At 45.2% G+C, this 20,237-nt stretch overlaps 1 protein-coding gene across 1 annotated transcript in view; it reads left to right on the top strand.

Moving 5' to 3' along the window:
- The window catches only part of KCNQ3 (potassium voltage-gated channel subfamily Q member 3), a 338,886-nt gene that overhangs the window by 248,600 nt on the left and 70,049 nt on the right, over nt 1–20,237 (top strand).

Genomic DNA, 20,237 nt, shown 5'->3' with positions numbered 1-20,237 from the left:
GGTAGAATTAGTCCCCGTGAGTCTAGAAACCAAAAAAGATCTTCTTTTTGCTCAGTAACTTCAAAATAGATGGTCCCTGGGAAATGGCTGGTCATTGAACCTCTGGGGCCTGTCATTGTCTGCCCCCTTTCTGATAGCCTGACACTCAAGACACACCCAGGCTTATTCCATGCAAAGAAAAATCATAACCTACTCTACATCTGGAAGGCATCTTGGGAGGGAGAGAGATGGAGTGATTTTGAACTGAAAGGCTACTATATGCCAGGTGCTATTCTAGAGCTGTGCATGTATGCTCCCATATGATTCTCCCAAACCGACCTCTTACAGCCACACTAAGAGGTCATTGGTTAGACCCAGTTTTCAGATAAGTAAATTGAGGCTCAGAGTCGACTTGTCTGAGGTCACCCAGGTTGGTGGCAACAAGACTTGAAATCAGATTTCCTGGCCATAGTATTTGTCTTAGTTTGCCACAGGGCAACTGATCCAAAGGGCCAGAAATGGGTTGGCTTTTATAATGGGGACTTTATTTAGGGTAAAAACTTAGAGCTCTGAGGCTGTGAAATGTCCAAATCAAGGCATCAGCAGAGATGCTTTCTCAACATATTCAGCTATTGGTGATCTTGGGGTCCTACCACCTGGCAAAGCAAGAGGACCACCGATGTCTGCAAGGGCCCTGCCTTCCTCTCCAGAATCTACCATCTCCTGCTCAGCTGTGGGCAACCAGGCATGGGGTTTGTCTCTTTCTGGGCCTCCTCTCACAGTCTCAGCTGCTCTGTTTTCTCTCCGAGTTCATCCAGGGGCCATCAGGCATACGACTTGTCTCTTCAGTCTTGAAGTGCTCTGTGGGCCCAGCCTCTTGGAGGCTTTGTGCTTAAGCTTTGGCTGTTAGCAATCCTCAAGTTTTCTCACACATGGCAGGATCAAAAATGGTAGTGCTCCCTTTTCCTGCACTTCTCTCTCTCTCTCTCTCTGTCTGTCTCCATTTTATATAAGACCAGCAAGAGGGAGGAAACTCGGGGAAGCGGACTTGGCCCAGTGGTTAGGGCATCCGTCCACCACATGGGAGGTCCACAGTTCAAACCCCGGGCCTCCTTGACCTGTGTGGAGCTGGCCCATACACAGTGCTGATGCGCGCAAGGAGTGCCCTGCCACACAGGGGTGCCCCCCGTGTAGGGGAGCCCCACGCGCAAGGAGTGCGCCCTGTAAGAAGAGCCACCCAGCACGAAAGAAAGTGCAGCTTGCCCAAGAATGGTGCTGCACACACGGAGAGTTGACGTAGCAAGATGACGCAACAAAAAGAAACACATATTTCCGTGCCACTGACAGCAACAGAAGCGGACAAAAAGAACACGCAGTGAATGAACATAGAGAAGAGACAACTGGGGCGGGAGGAGGGGAAAGGGGGGAGAAATAAATAAAAAATATCTTTAAAAAAAGTGGGTGGAGACTCAACCTGAGTCAAGCCTCACTGACATAGTCCAATCAAAAGCAATCTAATCAAGTGATCTAAAGCAAATCTAATGCAATCAAAAGGTACTACACCCACAGGAATAATTAAAGAACATAATCTTTTGGGATTCAAAAAAAGGACCTCAAACTGTCATTGTATTCTTTTCCCTCCCCACCCCTTTTCCTACACATGGAAACATTCAACCTGTGTCTCACTTTCCTAGGCCCCCCAGAGATAAATATTGGGTCCCATTTCACAAAGTCTGACACTGGTCCTAGGCCTTTAGGGCAATAGGGTCAGGTGAGCCCAAGTTAGTCTTAATTCCTAACACCATTGTCTAGGGAATGATCTTCCTCCATTTTCCCCCTAAGTGATTGGCCTTTGGAATAGGTGAGAGAAAAGGGTCTAAAAGCCCCAGGATGCTGAGCATTTCTGAAATTGCAGCTGATAGCTGGGTATCATCAGGACACTGTGCTGGCAGAGCAGCAGGTTCTGTGTCCCTGGAGGGCTGGGTGAACTCCCTTGGAATAGCCACCTTATCTGACTCCTTGTAGGCGATGAGTAGCTTGAGGGCAGACTGATTCTTGGGTCCCTTCTATGCCTGGACTCAGGGCTTAGTATATAATGACTGCTCAGTAAGCATATATTAAATAAATGAGTGAGTGAATGAATATAAAATCCAGGAGCCTTTAAAAATGAATGCAGAGCCCAGAGAAGGAAGGAAATTGCAAAAATAATGAGCCATGATGGCTATTGTTTCTAGAAACTCAGTTAGGCCAACAGATGTTGTCTCCTCCATGTCATTGCTAGCATGAGGTACACTTCTTCCTGTTTTTTTTTTTCTTTTCCTCTCTCTCATTTGGAAACTTGAAGCCACTAAATGTTTACATTCTCATGAGATTTCCAAAAGGAGAGGGAAAAAATCTCAAATTATTGGGCCTTGTGTCCTGCTGAGGGGAAAACGGCATGGAACCCAGATCTTACTTTGTGTGTGGGTATTTGCTCTCAAAAGAAACAGTGGAGTCATTTGTAGGAAAGTCCTGATGGGGTAAAAAATATAAGATGTTTACACCTTTGGATTTGGGTCTGAGAGGACCAATTTTTATATCTGTATGAAAAAGGTCTCCAGGGCAGGGTATGAAAGTAGCACGCCTATTACACAGGGACATTTCCCCCACGCTCTTCTGTCTGAAAGCAGCTGAAAGTCTGCAGTGTTTCTGGCCATCTGTGTAGGTGGAGAGGACACATGTCTACTTGGAGTAATTTCAGGGCTGATGGGAAGACTGGCTCCCTTTTCTCCTAGAACCTCTGTCCCTCAGCTGGAGATTCCATAAGTACCTCAGTCCTTTGGCTCAAGGTTTTGTTCCCTTTTAAAATGCAATTTCCACTTTATGCCTAATAAACTAGCAAGAAAATCAGCAAATGGTAACAGCCAATGCTGGTGAAAATGGGTCCTCATGTTCCTGGGGAGAGTGTAAAGTGCTGTCATCCTCTGGAAATCATCTAGCAGGTTGTGTCAAGAATCCATTTTATTATTCTTATTATTATTTAAATAATGAAAATGCTCTAAATATGATTGAAGTGATGTACAACTATGTGATTATATCAAATACCATTGAATGTACACTTTGGATGAATTATATTCTTTATATGTGCCAATAAAAACTATTTGTTTTTAAAAAAAAAAAAAAGAATCCACATAAATGTTCAAAGCTCAGAAATTCCAGATATTTATTTTAAGAAATTAGTCCTAAACAAGGAAAAACTATATGCACAAATATATTTACCATAGCATTATTTACAATTACACAGACTTGGAAGCAACCTAAATATCTAGCAATAAGGGAAGTTTATATATATATATTTCAGTGCCCTGATGTCATAGTATATTGCTTTCATTAAACATAACGTTTTGAAGATTTTGTAACTAAGTGTGAGAATATGTATGCTTTAATAAGGTAAAATGTAGAGTGCAGCATTGTGACAATGCAAATCTGTAAAATTTGTATATGACTCATTCCTTGGACTGAAGAGGGAAGATGAAAATCGTTGATTAGTTGGGTTTAGAATTCAATATGATGATTCTCTCATTTTGGTTTCCATTGCTTGCGTTAGAATAGAGTCTTTTAAACTAAGAGGCCTGGAAATACATCGACTCCAGGTCTGGAACTGTAGACATGCAAAGCGATGGGGAAGCCATCAGAAGTTAGAGCACTCTGCCTGCAGTGAGGAATGCAGAAGAAAAAGCTGTCGGGGCAGAATGCGAGGGCTGGGAGGCACTGGAAGAGAGGTGGCTTGGTGCAGAATGGACAGAGACCTAGCCCAAGCAAGTATCTCTATCTCCAAGCCCTACAGCTTCTTGGCAGATGCTTGGGAGATGGAGAAGACTGGAAGTAGGGCCGGAGACAAAATGCTGGCCTCCACTGTGGTCTGTTACCGATGGGCCCCTCGCCTTCTGGAAGGAGTGAGAGGTAAAGGGGAGCCATGAGCCTGTTTACCATTCCTGCACTACCCTCTCCCCTTTCCCCCTTGCCCCGTGCTCCAAAGGCCTTCTCCACCCAGGCCCAGGAGAGCAGCTGAGGGCCCTTCCTGTCCCCCTGGATGTGTAGGAGGTGACATCCCAACTTGAGACATCTATAAATATGGCTATTCTGGATGGCTTCTGTTCTAGCCTCCTGAAAGCAAGGTGCTCTGCCCAATAACCGAGTCACGGTAACTTCAACATTGACCTTCACGTACTGAACACCTCCCACCTCCCAGACCGTGTACCTGACTATCGCCAGTCTCTACTAAAATCTTGCAAGGTGGACACTGATAACACTATTTACAAATTAGAGAGCTAAGGCTAAGAGAAATTAAACCAGTTACGTGAGTCACAAAAGTTTGAAGAGACTGGCTGGGAAATCGAATGCAGTGTCTAATTCTGAAGTTCATGTTTTCCACTATTGCTTACTGCCTTGTGTACAATAGATGCTTCATAAATGTCCTTGGGAGGTGCTCAGCAAGTGTTCATTAACGTAAGTGACCTCTCGAGAGTCTGCATCGTTCTTGTGGCAGACTAGAAGTCTATGAAAGGACTTCAACAAATACCACCCCTATTTTTAAAGCAATGGTTACTTTATTTACAAAATCGACTTTTATTTGAGGTTTATGGATTTTTATTAATTCCTCTGTTTATCCCACCCTATAATGTCACTCAGACTCCTGCAGCAAGAGTGAGCACCTGCTGTCTTTCTTCTCATTTTCCACGATTTCCCTTCCTATCTTTTTCATGACGGCCCCCACACACAGGCCATCCAGCTCTCTGGTACAATGTGTCCTATGAAAGATCTTGAAGAAATTACCAAAAAGCTGATAAAAATGATCCTAGGGAGAGTAGAAATGAAGTTTGGACATTTGGGGATTTTGTCTAGTTGTCCAGGACCATTGTCCTAGATGGGAATTTTACTTTATTTTATTTTTTTATAGTTAGTAGTAATATTTTTGGTTTTTTTTTTAATTTTATTTATTCATTTTTTAAAAAATATTACATTCAAAAAATATGAGGTCCCCATTCACCCCCACTGCCCCCACCCCACCACTCCCCCCACAGTAACACTCTCCCCCATCATCATGACACATCCATTGCACTAGATGGGAATTTTAAAAAGCCGTGTCCTTTCCTGGGCTGTTTTGTGCATGTGGGGAGGTCCTGTAAGATGACACCATATTGTTGACAGATGAAAACTGACGCAGGAAATGGATGGGAGTCAGTGCTCCAGGCGTTGGGGGCAGAGGGAAGGCGGCTGACACCTGGACTTCTGTTGGCGTGCCCTTCACCTCACTGAGAGCACATCTGCATCTTATTAACAGCATTTTATAGATAAGGAAACGGAGGTTTCCAAACGGGAGACAATGCGACCAGGCCAAATGGGTAGAAAATCGGTCCAGGCTCCAAACCCAGTCCTGCCTGGCTCCTAAGACCCTTCTCTTTCTAATAAACCAGTTGCCCAAAGGGCCCGTGGCTCTGCGCGTTTGGAGGATGGAGGGTGGGGAGATGGCGGGTTAGGAGGAGAAGGGTGAGAGGAGAGGCACAATGAAAGCCTTCGGCTGCGGATGGGGCTCAAGTGGTCAAGCACCTGCTTCCCACATGGAAGGTCCCAGGATGGGTCCCCAGTATTTCCTGGGAGCCAGGGAACAAACAACAAGCAAAGAAACGAAAAAACCAACTCAGGGGAGCTGGTGTGGCTCAGTGGTTGAGCGCCAGCTTTCCATATATGAGGTCTGGGCACAGTCTCAGGCCCTGGTGGCATTTTGGGGAGGAGTGAGGAAGGCAGAGCGGGTGGGGAATGATGGAACCAGCCCAGGGTCAGATGGCTGTGGCCACTAGGGGGAGGGATTCAAGGGGCAAGAGTGGAGGGCTGTGGGGGGCTGGTCAGAAGACCCCTGGAAGGAGCCAAGGCAGAGAGTTGGGGTGTTAGCCGTAGGGATGGACAGGAGCAGACCAGATGGGGGGCATGACTTCTGGGGGGACTGGACAGAACGTGCTGATGGATTAAGTGGGCCTTGAGGGAAGGCGGGGGCAGCCCAGCTGTGGCGTGGGGGGGGGGGTCAGGACTCAGAATGGCTGTCTGCGTTCTAGCTGGAAGGCCAGGCAGGCACTTGACAAACACTGTCCCATCTGGGACTCATGGCGACACTGGGGCAACTTATTTGTCTGAATCTTACAAAATGGAGAGCTGAGGCTGGGGAAGATCAAGTCCCTTGCTGGAGGTCACAGCTCGCTAGCAGAAGACTGAGGATTCAAAGGCTAGACGTCATAAATGGGGCCAAGTCAAGAACGTAGTCAAACCTCTGCCGCTGAGGAACAATGACGGGGCGCCTGAGCCTCGGCGCCCGGCTCTTATCATGCTGCTGGCGTAGGTGAGCCTTTGTGCGCCAGGAAGTTTCATTACCTGAGAATATTGGAATCTTGGTCCCAGCGAAATGAAAGATGTGCAACGTGTGGAGATTCAGGCAAAATTGAAGCTATAAGAGTTCTAATGAAAGTAGGAGGGCTTGGCCCAAATAAACCATGGACCCAGACTTTAATGCATGTGTCTCAAGCGTGCTTCAGGCTGGGGCATGGGAACTAACTTCAGCCCTTCTTGGGGGTACCCAAAAGACCTTGTCCTCTCAGAGCTGTTGACCCAGAGGACTTGGGATAAGGCAGCTTTGCTCATCCCTCTTTCATGAATTCTGAGATTCATGTTTTTCCCCATGTAACATCAATGAAATGAGTGTGCAAAATACAATGAACAGTTGTCATTTTATTGACAGTTTTTCTTTTCTAGTAATTTATACTATTAAGGTGTCCTGCAATCAATGGTGTTTGGGAGTCAATGAAATAAAGTTAGAGTATCTCTTGGTAGAGTTCCTCAAAGACAATATATGTTTGATAAGTTCAGATGCATTGTAATAATGACAATGGTGCCCATACTGCACTATGTTTTGTGTCATAATAAAAAGACAACCATGTTAATAATAATTGCTAACATTTATCAAGCATTAGCCTAAGCATTTTAAGTTACTTTTATTGGCCTTATTTTACAGAAGGGGAGTTCGAGGCACATTTAATCCTCAAAACAATCCTGTAAGGTTGTATAATTATCCCCATAATAAACACGAGAGATCTGAGGATCAGGGAGATTGAGTTGCTTGCCTGAGATCACACAGCAGTAAATAATTTCTAAATGAGCATGTCTATTGGCAAATTAGAAGAGAGCACAATTTACTTGGTGCCTACTCCCTGCCAAAAATCAAAGCATTTTATATGCCTTATCTCATCGAATCCTCTTACAAGGTGGTTATTGCACTCCCACTCTGTAGACGGGGAACCAGAGCCTAGGGGTGGAGTTGGACTTGAGACCCTGCCAGGAGGTCCCATGACTCTGGGCCAGGCCCTAGAGGGGTCATGCGCAGTCAGTTAGTCCCATCCACAAATGTGCTTGTGAGGTGGCAGTCGTGAGTTCAAACAGGGCTGGTGACTGGCTTAAAACCATTCTCAAGAAAACAGGATGCTCAAGGAGAAATGCATAATGACATTCCGTGGAATTTAAATAGGTGCTTCCAGAGGCAGATTCACTGCGAAACCACCGAAGCTTAAGCCGCAGGCCCTGTGCTAATGTTTATTCATAATTTGTTTTTGCTTCTGTAAGGAGAGCTTCACAAAACTGGATATGCCCCTGTTTTATTCCCTTAGTCCTTTTAAATAGTTTGTTATCCACTTCAATAAACATACTTTTAAGTCCTTTACTTTTAGGTTTAAAATATGTTTTTTTTCTGTACATAAGGGAATTAAATTGCTCTTCACTCTTAGTTTAGATCAGAGGTTTGCAAACTTTTTCTTCAAGGGCCAGAGAGTAAATATTTTAGGCTTTTTAGGCCAGATGGTCTCTGTTGCAACTTCACCCAACTCTGTTGTTGCAACTGTAGTTGATACATAAATGAATGTCTGTGCCTGGTTCTAGTAGAATTTTATTTACTAAAAAGGCAGCAGAGCATAGTTGGCTAGCTGCCGGTCGTAATGCTGGAAACCTGCGTCTACATTGCTCAGTTGTGGCTCTATAGATACAGCTGTGGATAGCAGACAGATAGTGAGGGAGACACAGGTATGTATTTGTATGTGGCTAGTTATAAGAACAATTGTTTACTCCAACTCAAGAACATGATTTTTTGTCTATTTACTATTAAAGACAATTTTTTGAGTGCTTTCTCTAAGTGTAAAAGACAAAGGAAAGAGAAAATATACTAGCATCTGATGAGTGCTGATTATTTCCCAGAACTCTATGCACTTACACACGATTCCCTTTTAATTCACAAGTGTCCTCAAAATATATTTAGAGGGTCCCTTTTATTCTAAAACTAACGGGTATCAGTAAAAATCTACTCAAAAGGAATTTGCTGAAAATGAGGGCCAAAAGTTCATACCAAACAGTGAAAAGAGAAATATCATATTAGTACTTTATTCAAAATAAATGGAATTAAAATGCAAAATGTGTTTATTGTATCTTACTCTTAATAACAATTCATGTTTAAGCACAACTGCTCCAGTTTTTAGAATGAACAAAGACTAAATTGAATGTTAATTTGGGGATTGTTTCTGCAAACATTATATGACAATACTAGATGACTTTCTATTTATTTTCCCAATATTTTGGGGGGAGAGAATTTTATGAGCTTTCTCATCCTCTGAAGTATCAATTAATTTGTCTTCAACTTACTGCAGAAGATTGCCAATCATCAATTGCTTTACTGTATTTACAACAGTTCTCCATCATTTCCATTGACTTCTTTGGTAAACTTTGCAATTTAACTTTGTAAATGGTTCATATTGTGTTATTGGATGTTGCACCTAAAGATGAGAGAGAGGCTAATCTAGGAGGCCATGGAATGCACAGGACATAGGCTGCTGTTATATCTTCAAGGATGTTTCCCTGGAGACCACATCAGGGAAGTATTCTTTTGTCATGACGACTTTTGCTTCCCAGTGCAATCTCTTAATGCAAAGACTGGGATAAAGAATATTAAGATAATGAAAATCTCTTGTTTTATGGCTCCTGTTTTGTAGATAAGAAACTGATGTTCAGAAAAATAAACCTTCCCCAGGTCATCTGATTGCTTAACGATAAGTCAAGATCCAAATCCAAGTAACTAGTGTTAGTTATCTCTTGCTGTGTAACAAACGACCCCAAATTAAGCAGCTTAACACAATACATATTCGTTATATCACAGTTTCTATGGGTCAGGAATCCAGACATGGCTTACTTGGATCCTCAGCTTCACATCTCTTACAAGGTGACAAGGTGTCTTATCTGAAGGGGCAACTGGGAAAGCTCTCCTTTCAAACTCACTAATGTGGCTGTTGGCCTGTGGTTCTCAGTTCCACACTGGGTATTGTTTGAAGGCCACATTCACTTCCATACCTCATGAACCTTTCCAACACAGCAGATTTCCTCATCAAAGCCAGCCAGAGAATGCTTGCTAGCAAGATGGCAGTCGCTGTCTTTTGTAACATAATCACAGAAGTGACATCCCATCACCTCTGCTATCTTCCATTGGTTAGAAGCAAGTTGCACAACCCAGTCACCCTCAAGCAGGGGACTTGGCTAAGGATGTGAATTCCAGCAGGCAGGGATCATGTGGGCCCTCCTGAGGTAGACTTGCCACAACTAGTCTCCAAAACCTTTTTCTTTTTTTTTTGCCCTGGATTATGGGGAGAAAATGGCAGGTGCTAGCAACATGAAGAAGATGCTTAAAATAGCACTCTATACTACTTTGTAGTGCCTACCAGCTGGGATGGTACCTACCAGCAACTTTTGGATGTTTAATAAAATGCATTGTTGATAATCAGACTTGTCTGCAGTCTGCCTGAGAAGGCAGGTGTCCCAGTCCCTAACACGGTTTCTGATACATGAGCGACTCACTGTAAATGTTGAATTGAATGCCACTGGGGGACAGATTGGCCTTAACATCCCAAGATGTATCAGAGACATGACTTGTCCTGAATAAAAAAGAGAAAGTATCTAGAGTTGGCCTGTTTCTCTCCACTTGCTTGGCCCAGATTCCCAATGTGTCTGCCCACTCAACCTTGCCCAGCTCTCCTGTGGGAGCTGGAAATACCAAGATAATGGCCCCTACCTCTAGCCTTCAGAGAGAAAAGAATGTGACCTGCCAGAACTGGGGTTACATTGCCTTTATCTGGAAGTGCCATTGGGAACAGGGGTCCCCAGAGAGGGTGGCAGTGTCAATGGGGCTGTTGTATACTGCAGCTGTTGACACTTCATATAGGCAGAGGTACAGACCAGAGCTGCTCGATTGGAATAAAGCTGATAGCCCTGTCCCCAGGCAGAAGACTTCATCCCCTGAGAGTACAGCATGATTTTGATGGGCTAGATGTTGCTATTTTGGAGACTATTGCAAATGATGTTGCTAAGGAGGAGCCCTGCAGAAATAGCCAAGTGGTGACTCGGCCTGGGAGAATGGTGCCATGCATGATGGGGCTCAAACCTCAGAATGCCCAGAAGGAAGCAACACATCTTGCAAGGGCATCTTCCCATTTCTAGGTGATGTAACCCTTCCACCTATAGGGGATTCCAGGTCTGATGAATTGACAAAAATCTCCATCAGCTAGGTGGGACCTGGTTGTGGGCCTGACCCACCTTAGCGAAAATCCACTCTACACCAGCCCACTCGTATCAGGCCTTCGTGTTGTGCCCGGCAGGATGCTACAGTATCTGCGAGCCTCGTCCCATTTACTTCTCACCACAGCCCTGAATTCGGAGCTTTGATTCCCATTTACAGATGAGGAAGCAGTCTCACAGGTGGTAGGTGGAAGAGCCGAGAGCTGAACTCACTTCTGGTCCTCTTTGAAAGCGTTTGCAAGCCTTCCCCTGGGGCTGTTGGCTGGAAGTCTGAACCCACAGTAAACCCCTGAAGGGCCACTGGGGTCTTCAGTGCCCTCGTTCCACAGGTGTAGAAACTGAGCCCTGGGAAGGGGAAAGGCCTTCTCCAAGCTCCTGCAGTGAGTAAACCACAGAGCTGGAAATAGAACTGAGATTTGTAGCTTCTTCAGCAAGTCCCCTGAGCTGTCCCTGAAACACCAGATCAGTCAATTGGAGGAAACAGATGTATGGAATCTGAGCGGGAGGAGGATATGCTCTGTTCATTACTGAATGCTCTTGCCTAGAGCTTCACCTGCCTGGTAACAGTAAATGGCATGTTAAGAACGGATGACTATGACAAAAGCCTGTAGGAATCACAGGAGGAGTTTCCTAATGTCGCTTAGGGTGGCAAACGAGGCTGAAGTATTAGCTCTTGGGGGACAGGGACTATCCATCCTGACATATAATAAATGATAAATAAATATTTTGTTGGGTGAAATTACTGAAGAAAGATTTCATAAGGAGGGAACATTTTAGATGAGCCTTAAAGAATGAAGAAGGATGTGTCATTGGATGAGAGGAGGAGCACATATGAAGTGAACAGAAGAGACTTGCCAAAGGTCCAGAGGTACTATGGGCCTGGCATGTTTTGGTTAAGAGGCAAATTTGGTGTGACTGCAAGAAGATGAGCCTAGGAAGGAACATATTTTGGGGAAATTCTGTTGTGAGGTGCACATATCTTTTTTATTGTATCTTCTCGGTGGATTGATGCTGTAACAATATATAATGTTCTTTTTTTCTTGTAATAAAATTAGTCTATTTTTTCTCTTGTAACAAAATTAGTCTGTTTTGTCTAACTAGTACAGCCACTGTTTTAGTTTGCTAAGATAAAAGAAGATATCATAAAATATATTGACTTTAACTATGGGAATATATTAGCTTACAAGCTGACAGTTTTGAAGCCATGAAAATGTCCAACTCAAAGCATAATCAAGACAAATCTTTCTTCCTGAAGACTAGCTGCTGATAATACTGTACCCCCCTCACATGGCAAGGCACATGGCAACATTTGCTGATCTCTCCCTTCTCTTCCAGGTTTTGTTGCTTTCAGCTTCTTGCTTTCATGCCCCCCCCCCTTCATTTCATTTATAAAGGACTCTGGTAGGAAGATTAAGTTTCACCCTAGGCCACGCCTTAACTGAAGTAGCATATCCAAAGGCCCTACTTGAAATAGGTTTATACCCACAGAAAAGGATTAACTTTAAGAACATGATTTTCTGGGGGTAAATACAGTTTCAAACTACTATAGCCGCCCCAGCTCTCTTTTGATTACAATTTGCATGGAATACCTTTTCCACACTTTCATTTCCAACATATTTGTGTCTCTGAATCCAAAGTGAGTCTCTTGTAGACTGTATATAGTTGGATCATGTTTTCTTATCCATGCCGCCATGCCTATTTTGTGGAACCTGGTTTACCTGATACATGAGTGGCACACCCTAAATGTTGAGTTGAATGTCTTTGGGGGGCAGATTGGCCTTAACATCTTGAGCTGTATCAGAGACATGACTGGTCCTGAAGGGTTGGGGCTTTACCCTGTAAGAAATGAGGAGCTCACAGCCATGTTTAAACAGGGGGTTGGCATAATCAGATTCATTCTTTAGAAAATGGTTTTGAGGGTACATTGAAGGTGTAAGGGAGGCAGGAAAAGAAGTGACAAAGGGAGCGAGGTCCCTGCACCTTCTCCCATGCTCCTTTCTATGCCTCCCTCCAGTCCAGAGAGTGAAGGAGTAGCGAGGGCTCTCCATGGGGACATGCTGGTTTCTACTTCTGCTTGACTGAGCCTTGTGTCATTTTGCTGGCCCTGAAGTTCAGCCTCTCTAAGCATGGTCATTATTTGCCTCTGCACTTTACCAGTTGTGAGTTTTGCCACTTTTAAGTGATGTTAAGGGATAGAACTCTTTCTAATGATTTCGAGATTGAGCTTTGTGCTTTTCCTCATGTGTGTTGTTGAACCCTGATGTCTGATGACATGGTTTGCAGTCACTAGCCTGTTCACATTTAAATAGGTACAGGACATATTTAAGGATAAAAATAAATAAATAAATATTAAATGACAAGAAAATCTGAGGTCTGGTCTGGCCCCAAAAGTGGAGGAGAGCACCTGAGTTTTCTTCAAATTGAATGAGTCTGGCGTGTGGTATTTCACCTTTTGCCCCAAGATCAGTGGGATTCCCTGGAAGGGGAGAGAATGTAACCAGATAAAGGAATAGTAGAAATGCCCATGGAGGGTGGCTCTTTTATGTATCAGAGAACGTCACAGGGAGAGGTGGACCAGGATCCTAGCCTTAGCTCTGCCAAGAATCACTTTATGGCCATGGGCAAATCACCTGGACCTCTGGATAATGCATTTCTTTTCTATAAAATGAAAGAACAAGAATGGATCATTTTTAAGTTCCCTTGAAAGTTCCAGTTAATAGAATTTGGAGGAAGAGCTTGGCATGAATAGAAGTCAGGAAAAGGAAGCATTTGGAAAGTGATTTTAGCTCTGACTCATATCCTGGTGTCTGGGTTCCAAGGGGATATAAAAGGTTTGGCCCTCTCCTGTGCCTGTGACAGACATCACTAATCGATAAGCTCCCATCCCTACTCCCCTGCCAAGTTAGCCTGGCAACAATCAGAAACCTTTCAACACAGCATTCTAGAGCCTTGACCAATCCATCCTACTAGGTTAGCAAGGTAAAAATGATTTGGTAACCCTGATAAAAGTGGATGGAGCAACTCCAAGTTGGTGATGAGCCAAATACCCCTTTTGGAGCTGATTCATACAGAATAAAGAAATACCTGGCACACAGAGGGTATGTCCTTCAGAGGTAAATTGGCGAGTGATCAGTAGGATCCCGATGTGCTCTCAGTTCATTTGTTTTTTTTTTTGTTATTGTTGTTTGTTTGTTTTTGGGGGGTAGGGATTGTATCTCTCCTGCTGGAGAGCAAGGACCAGTGTGGTGGCCAAGGAAGAGAGCAGATGAGGATGACCACAATGTCAGCAGCACCCGATCTGTCAGAAGATTCAGTTCTGCCCTTGCCTGGCTTAGGACAATGTTTCCACACATTCCCACTTAATAGCAGACCAACAAGCGTCTCAGAAGGACTGTCCGTGGAACCTGCTGCTGCCCTCCTCCCTCCATCTAGGATGTTTGAGGATCCACAGATGCTCAGAAAACTTGCCATAAACAACTGTAGTTAGAGCGGGTGCCAGCAGGGGTCTTTGGGAGCTACCTGGAAATGAACTTGAGCTTTTCTCCCTCAAATCTGGGAGTCCAGAGGAGGAGAAGGGAAGGGTCCTCCATCAGCTGAACAGGGAGCGGTCAGGCACAAGTGACCAAGGTCACTGGCTCTCACTGCCCAGGTCCTCTGCAGATTCCTGTCCCAGGCCCCACGGCCAGCTCGCAGCAGAGGAGCTGGTCCTGGCATCTCCGCCCTCACTCCCAAGCTGCCTGGGCTCGGAGGCTCCGTTCCTCATCTGTAAAATGGGGGTACAGCTAGGACGAAGCTAATGCCCTGCTTCTCAGTGTTGCTCTCAGGAATTAAAGGGAAAATGATACAGGAAAGAAAGTGCTGGGTGAATGCTGGAGCCTGTGCCCTCTTTGGCTCACTGTGAGTGAAGCCTGTGGAGGAATTGGGCTGGGAAGGCTGGACACCTGTTTCCCACGGGCGCAGCGCTGTCGCCCGGGGCAAGGATAGACTTTGTTCATGAGTGAAGGGCGATTTTCTCGTACCGCTGCAGCCCACCCCTCCCAGGTATCTCTGCAAAGCAGCTGGCCCTTCCTCTCCTGCCGATCCCAACACAAGTCTGGTGTTGACTGGGCCCTGGGCGCTGGCTCTTGTCCCGGGCCTGCTGGACCTTACGCTTTAGAAGCCATGTGGCAAGTGGACATCTCCAGGGGCTCCGGCTTGGTTGGGAGATGGCAGAGGATGAGGAGATAGCACTGAGGGTGGAAGCATTCAGGAGATGGTGACTGTACGTGGCCCAAGGGCATGTCCAAGCCTGGGACCCTGCCTGGCAGCATCGTTTTCAAAGGCAGTTGGCATCCTGCAGAGAGGAGGGGCAGCTATTGACTCTCCCCATACCCCAGCCACTGATCCCTGCTCACTCCTGCAGGAGGTAGAAGGGACAGAGAAGTGATGGCGATGAGCAGAGGAAGGAGAGTGAGCAGAGAGGGGGGAAAGGTGGAAGAAAGGAAAGGAGGAAGGGGAGTAAAGAAGTGAGGGTGGGGGGAACAGTGAGAGAGAAATGGAGGAAAGGCAGTAGGAAAGGATGTAAAGAAAGAAATGGAAGTGGCAAAGACTGAAAGAAAAGGAAGAAAATACCGGTGAGATATGCAGAGAGGGAAAAACAAAACAGAAGGAGAAGTGGGAGAACATGTCCAACAACACGGGACTTGTCAGTGAGACAGAAATTTGTCTGTCCCAAATCGAGTTCATATTTTAATAGTAAATTGGAATGTGCAAGAGACCAAGGAACATTTGCCCTTCTCAGATTTGGGGGGGGGGGGGCTTCCTTGATGACTTGTAGCTTTATAAATGAATGATTGTTAAATCTCAGAAAGTAGATTCCCGAGGTTGCTGGCCGTTCCGATTGGGGCCTTGCAAGGAAGCGTGGCGCGCGCCGGGCGTCTGCTGCCCCCTCCTGGCGGGAGCCCTGCTCTCCACACTCCTTGCAGATGGGAACTAGGTTGAGATTGTGTTTTTGTGGTTGGTTAAGGCTGAGTTATCCCCTCTCGTGCTCTAAAATTAGACTCTTAGAGCTGAAAGGGACTTACTTCTCCAGTTCCAACGTCTCTCCTAAACTCTAGACATAAATTCGACCATCCTGTTAGATATTTCCATTTGGACCTCAAATTAAGCAGGTCCACAGCTAGCTTATCATCTTCTCCGACCTGCAGCTCCTCCTCACACGCTCCTGATGTCCGTGAGCAGCACTTGGTCCGCCCTTTCACCCAAATCCAAGCGCCTTCGGACACTCCCCCTGCTCAGCTCTAGATCCTGTTAGTCACAAGTCCCATTGAGACCCCCTTGGGGGGGAGGGGGGTCTTGCTAATGGGACCCTTGTTGTTCCCCTCTTCAGCCCTCTGTCCTCTCGCATCAGTCCTTAACCGTGCCTTCCTGACTGCGGTCCTGCCAGAGAGCCGTCGTTTTCTATATATTTTTAAAAGGCCTTCTGCAGAATAAATTCCAAATGTGTAACTTGATCTACAAAACCCTTCGTGCCCTACTCAGACTCTCTTCAGCTCCTCCCTGTATTCCTTGCCTTTGTTCCAGCATTTAGCAATTGCTAATCTGTAATGGTTTTGTCCATTCTACAAACTTGTGGGTTCTTATTAAGTGGAGGTACTGAGCCAGTCACTGGGGCGCAGAGATGAACACGATAATCTCTGCCCGAATGAAAAAGCCCTAAAAAAGCTGGATGCCCTTGGCACAAATTTCCCTTCCACTTCTATGGCTGTATAACAAATTGCCAGACTTCGTGGCTTAAAATAATGCCCATCTATTATCTCTCAGTTTCTTTGGGTTGGGATCTCGACAGGGCTTAACTTGGGTCTCTGTAGACCAGGTGCTGGTTGGGTTCAGACCAGGTGCAGTTTGGGTTGTGTTCCTTTCTGGAGCTTGGGGTCCTCTCCCAAGCTCAGGTGGCTGTTGGCAGACTTCAGTTCCTTGTGGTTATAGGACTGTGGCCCCCATTTTCTGGCTGGCTGCCCTAGGTCATTGAAGCAGCTCTTGGCTACATGGCCCGACAGACCCTCTCAAACATGGCAGCTTACTTCCTCACTGCCAGCAGGAGAATCTCTTACCTCAGTCTACTCAGTAAGAGTCTTCTATAATGTAACTTGCTTACGAGCCCGTTGCCTTTGCCAGTTAGCGTGACCTGATCATGGGAGTGGCATCCGTCACCTTTGCCGTATTCTGTTGGTTAGGAGCAAGTCACAGATTCTGCCTGCACCCAATGGAGGGGATTATACAAGTGCATGACTCAGAGTGCCCACCACACATACCTTGTAGCTCTTCCCAAGATTTATGTAAATGCGAAGTATGGGAGGGTGGTTAGAGTCTCAGTATATGGCTAAAAGTCCCTTTTCCAGTGTATTAGTTCAGCAATGGGATAATGGGATAATGGGAAAAGGCTGTCCCTTTTCCCCATTCATTCATCTAGCCACAGGCTCCACCTGCATGTTTGATGCCAACTAAGGACAAAGCCACTCACACAATGCTGTGGTGGTGATTAGCATTGCAGGAAAATGAGCTTTGCACAACATATTAGACACTCTCGTTCTTAAAACTCCTTTAACACCTGGCTAAGCTGTGTCCTCTCCTCTTCTTTGTTATTCCTGGTCTCAACAAACATCCCCGTCTCTTATTTCTGGTTAGTTTTTATTAACCAATGATCTCGTGCCTTTAGGGTTGCAACTTTCAGCTCAATTGGATCAATAAGGTATTTCACTACACAAAGACAGTTCCTTCCCTATGAGGAATTCTATGCCCAGCGTTAAAATGATTTTTTAAATTTTGCTACCCAGTGCAAGTAAATTATGAAGTAACAGCGGGTTTTGATAAGTATTGTGAGAGAAATGTATTAGGGTGCTCTGAAGAGGGGTCACCAAAGCCAGCAGCTGGGGTTAGGGGAGGGTCTTGAGGTAAGATGTGACTGGAGCTGCCTAGGCATTAGCTGGTGGGCAGAGGGGTTTGTGGTGGGGGTAGGCAGGTAAGGGGAGCATCAAGACGGACAGCTCATGGGCTCAGAGAGTTAGAGGAAATGCTAGTCGTTCCATAAGGCTGGCCTGGGAGTGGGGAAGCAGTGGGAGGTGAGGCTGTGAGGTGGGCAGGGTCAGCTCATGAAGGGCCGCAACCCTTGCCAAGGGAAAGAAGTGAACTAGGTTCTGTGTTCTTGAACTTGAGTACTCTCTGCACCTGTGCATGTTGTTCACAATGCCTCAGGGAATCACATGCCAGGACAGCACATGGGACTGTCCTGGACAAACTGAGATGTATGGTCGACCCTAGCTAAGCCGAGAATATTCTTCCAACCCCTTGATCACAGCCCTCTGACTGCTTCCAACCTTGTACACCCACAGCTTGGAGTGAACACTTGGATCATAACATAAACCACACTTTCCTATAAGTACTGGTCCTCTGTTTCCCCAGTGGACGAGGAGATCTTTTAAGGATATGCCCAGAACAAAAGAGGCCATAAATATTAAATCACAATAAAAAATGATAACTAACATTTATTGAATGCTTCCTCTGCCAGACATTCTCTGAGCACTTAACATGGATTATATCATTGGATTATCTAGGAAATGGGCACCTTCATTGGATTCATTTTATAGATGAGAAAACTGAGACACAGAGAGGTTGTGTAACTTGCCTAAGAATGTGTAATTCATAAGAGGAGAAAGAGGATTCTAATGCCAGTCTTATCTCCAGAGGCTATCAATGAATAAAATAAAATCTTGAGAGAATTGGAGTTTTGACTTGTAGAATCATCTGAGAGTGATGAAGTTCCTCGTGTGTTTCCCAGGGCCTGGCAGGCCAGGGATGAGCTGGCAGCTGCCAGAGCACTGGGCATCATTTGCATGATTCTACACAGTCAACCGAATGACTCCTCATCCATTATCTTATGTGGGCCTCAAAATAGCTCTGATCTCTAGGCAGACTCATTATTCCATTCCACGGATGCAATAAATGGGTCCTCAAAGTCAATGAGTTTTTCAAGGTCACAGTCTCAATTGGCAGAACCTCCTCTTGAGCCCCACGACTTTGGACTCCAAGCCTTGCGGTCATTTTATAAACAGCACAATTGTCCTAATAGGAATGATTTTGTCTGATGAATTCCTTCTTTTCTAAAGTGGGAAGGATCATCTCTGCCTCGGGGGATTGTGGTGAGGATAAAAGAGCTAATATACATAAAGTGGTGAGTATTAAGTGCTTATTAAATGACAGTGGTGGTATTGTTGTTTTCTTCATCACCACCATCATCATCATCATCACCTGAGAAGATCTGGGGCTCAGGGAAGGCAGAATCCAGGCATGGAGTCAGAGTCACGAGTTTCAAATAAAATTGTCAAACATGGGAGACAGTTGGGAATCTTGTTTAAGTTCCTAGACAGGGGATTTAAGACTGCAGATCAGTGGAGTTATTGATTAGAAAGTGTGATCAGTATCAGCAGGTGTCAGAGCCAGGGGCCAAGGCCAGGAGCTGATATTTCCATACTTCTTTACTCATGATCCTTATCACACCATTGAACAGCTTTCTATTTGTCTGGATTGTTAGCTCATGATTGGATTGCAACCTGCTTATTCATCATGGAATTCCAGTGTTGGGTTCCAATGCCTTCCATACAAATGTTGAATGAACACGTGAATGAATGAATGAATGGGTACCCATTTACATAGGGAAACTAAAGATTCATGGATTGAAACCTGGTAGGGCAGAGAGCCAGATTACCTGGAGTGGGAGAGCTTGAAATATATATTCCCAAGCTTCACCCCACCCATGGGCTCCAGCTTGTAAATTCCCTCTTAGACACCCATGGAACCTGCTATTGACCATTTAGTCAAAGACTTTCTACCAAGAGGGAGACCTGTTTCTCTTTGCTGAAACAATGATGCATGTGCACACATGTGCACACACACACGTGTATGTGCACATGGTATTTATCAAAGGATCATTTGCGCTTTGTTCCTGTCTGGAGACAGGGGCATGAACCAGATGGCCTCACTCTGACCTTTCAGGGACCAGCACTCAGCATCAGTCACTGTTCTTATTTTTCTAACATGAACACTATAATTTCAAAACAAGTCTGATGAAAGATCCCCACTTGGAAAAGATTGTTTCCTCTAGTAGCCATTAACTGTAAAAAGGAGTGATATTGCTGGTGACAGAAGGCTTCTCTGAACTCATTGATCTTTGGAACAAATCTATATTTTCTATATACTGAGAACATATTCCTGTATTTGAAAATCATAGTCCTGTATGTGCAGGACATGGGTTAATTTATTCATATCCTTGCTGACTTACGAAAGGTCACTGTAGCTTGTGGTCTTTCAGAGGTCTGCAGCTCTCCAGTGTTGAGACCGGACTTAGGCTAGGATTCTGTTTCTTTCACTAACTAGCTGGTAAAGTGAAAATGTGCACCTTGCTCAGCCTCTGCCAGCCCTGTTTCTTCAGCTGGGGATTACTACCCACCTGCTCACAGGTGTGTGATGAAGATTACGCGGGATAATTTGGAAAGCACGCAATGGAACGTCCAATGGGAGGCCAAGCTTCATATTCGCCGACACCTCTCCCTGCCTTAGGCCGTGGGTTGCGTTGAGAGCCAGGGCTAAAA

This window comes from Dasypus novemcinctus, chromosome 14 (assembly GCF_030445035.2).
Source record: "Dasypus novemcinctus isolate mDasNov1 chromosome 14, mDasNov1.1.hap2, whole genome shotgun sequence".
Lineage (NCBI taxonomy): Eukaryota > Metazoa > Chordata > Mammalia > Cingulata > Dasypodidae > Dasypus > Dasypus novemcinctus.
Note: the sequence above shows the minus strand (reverse complement) of the source record. Positions and strands in the feature narration are given on the sequence as shown.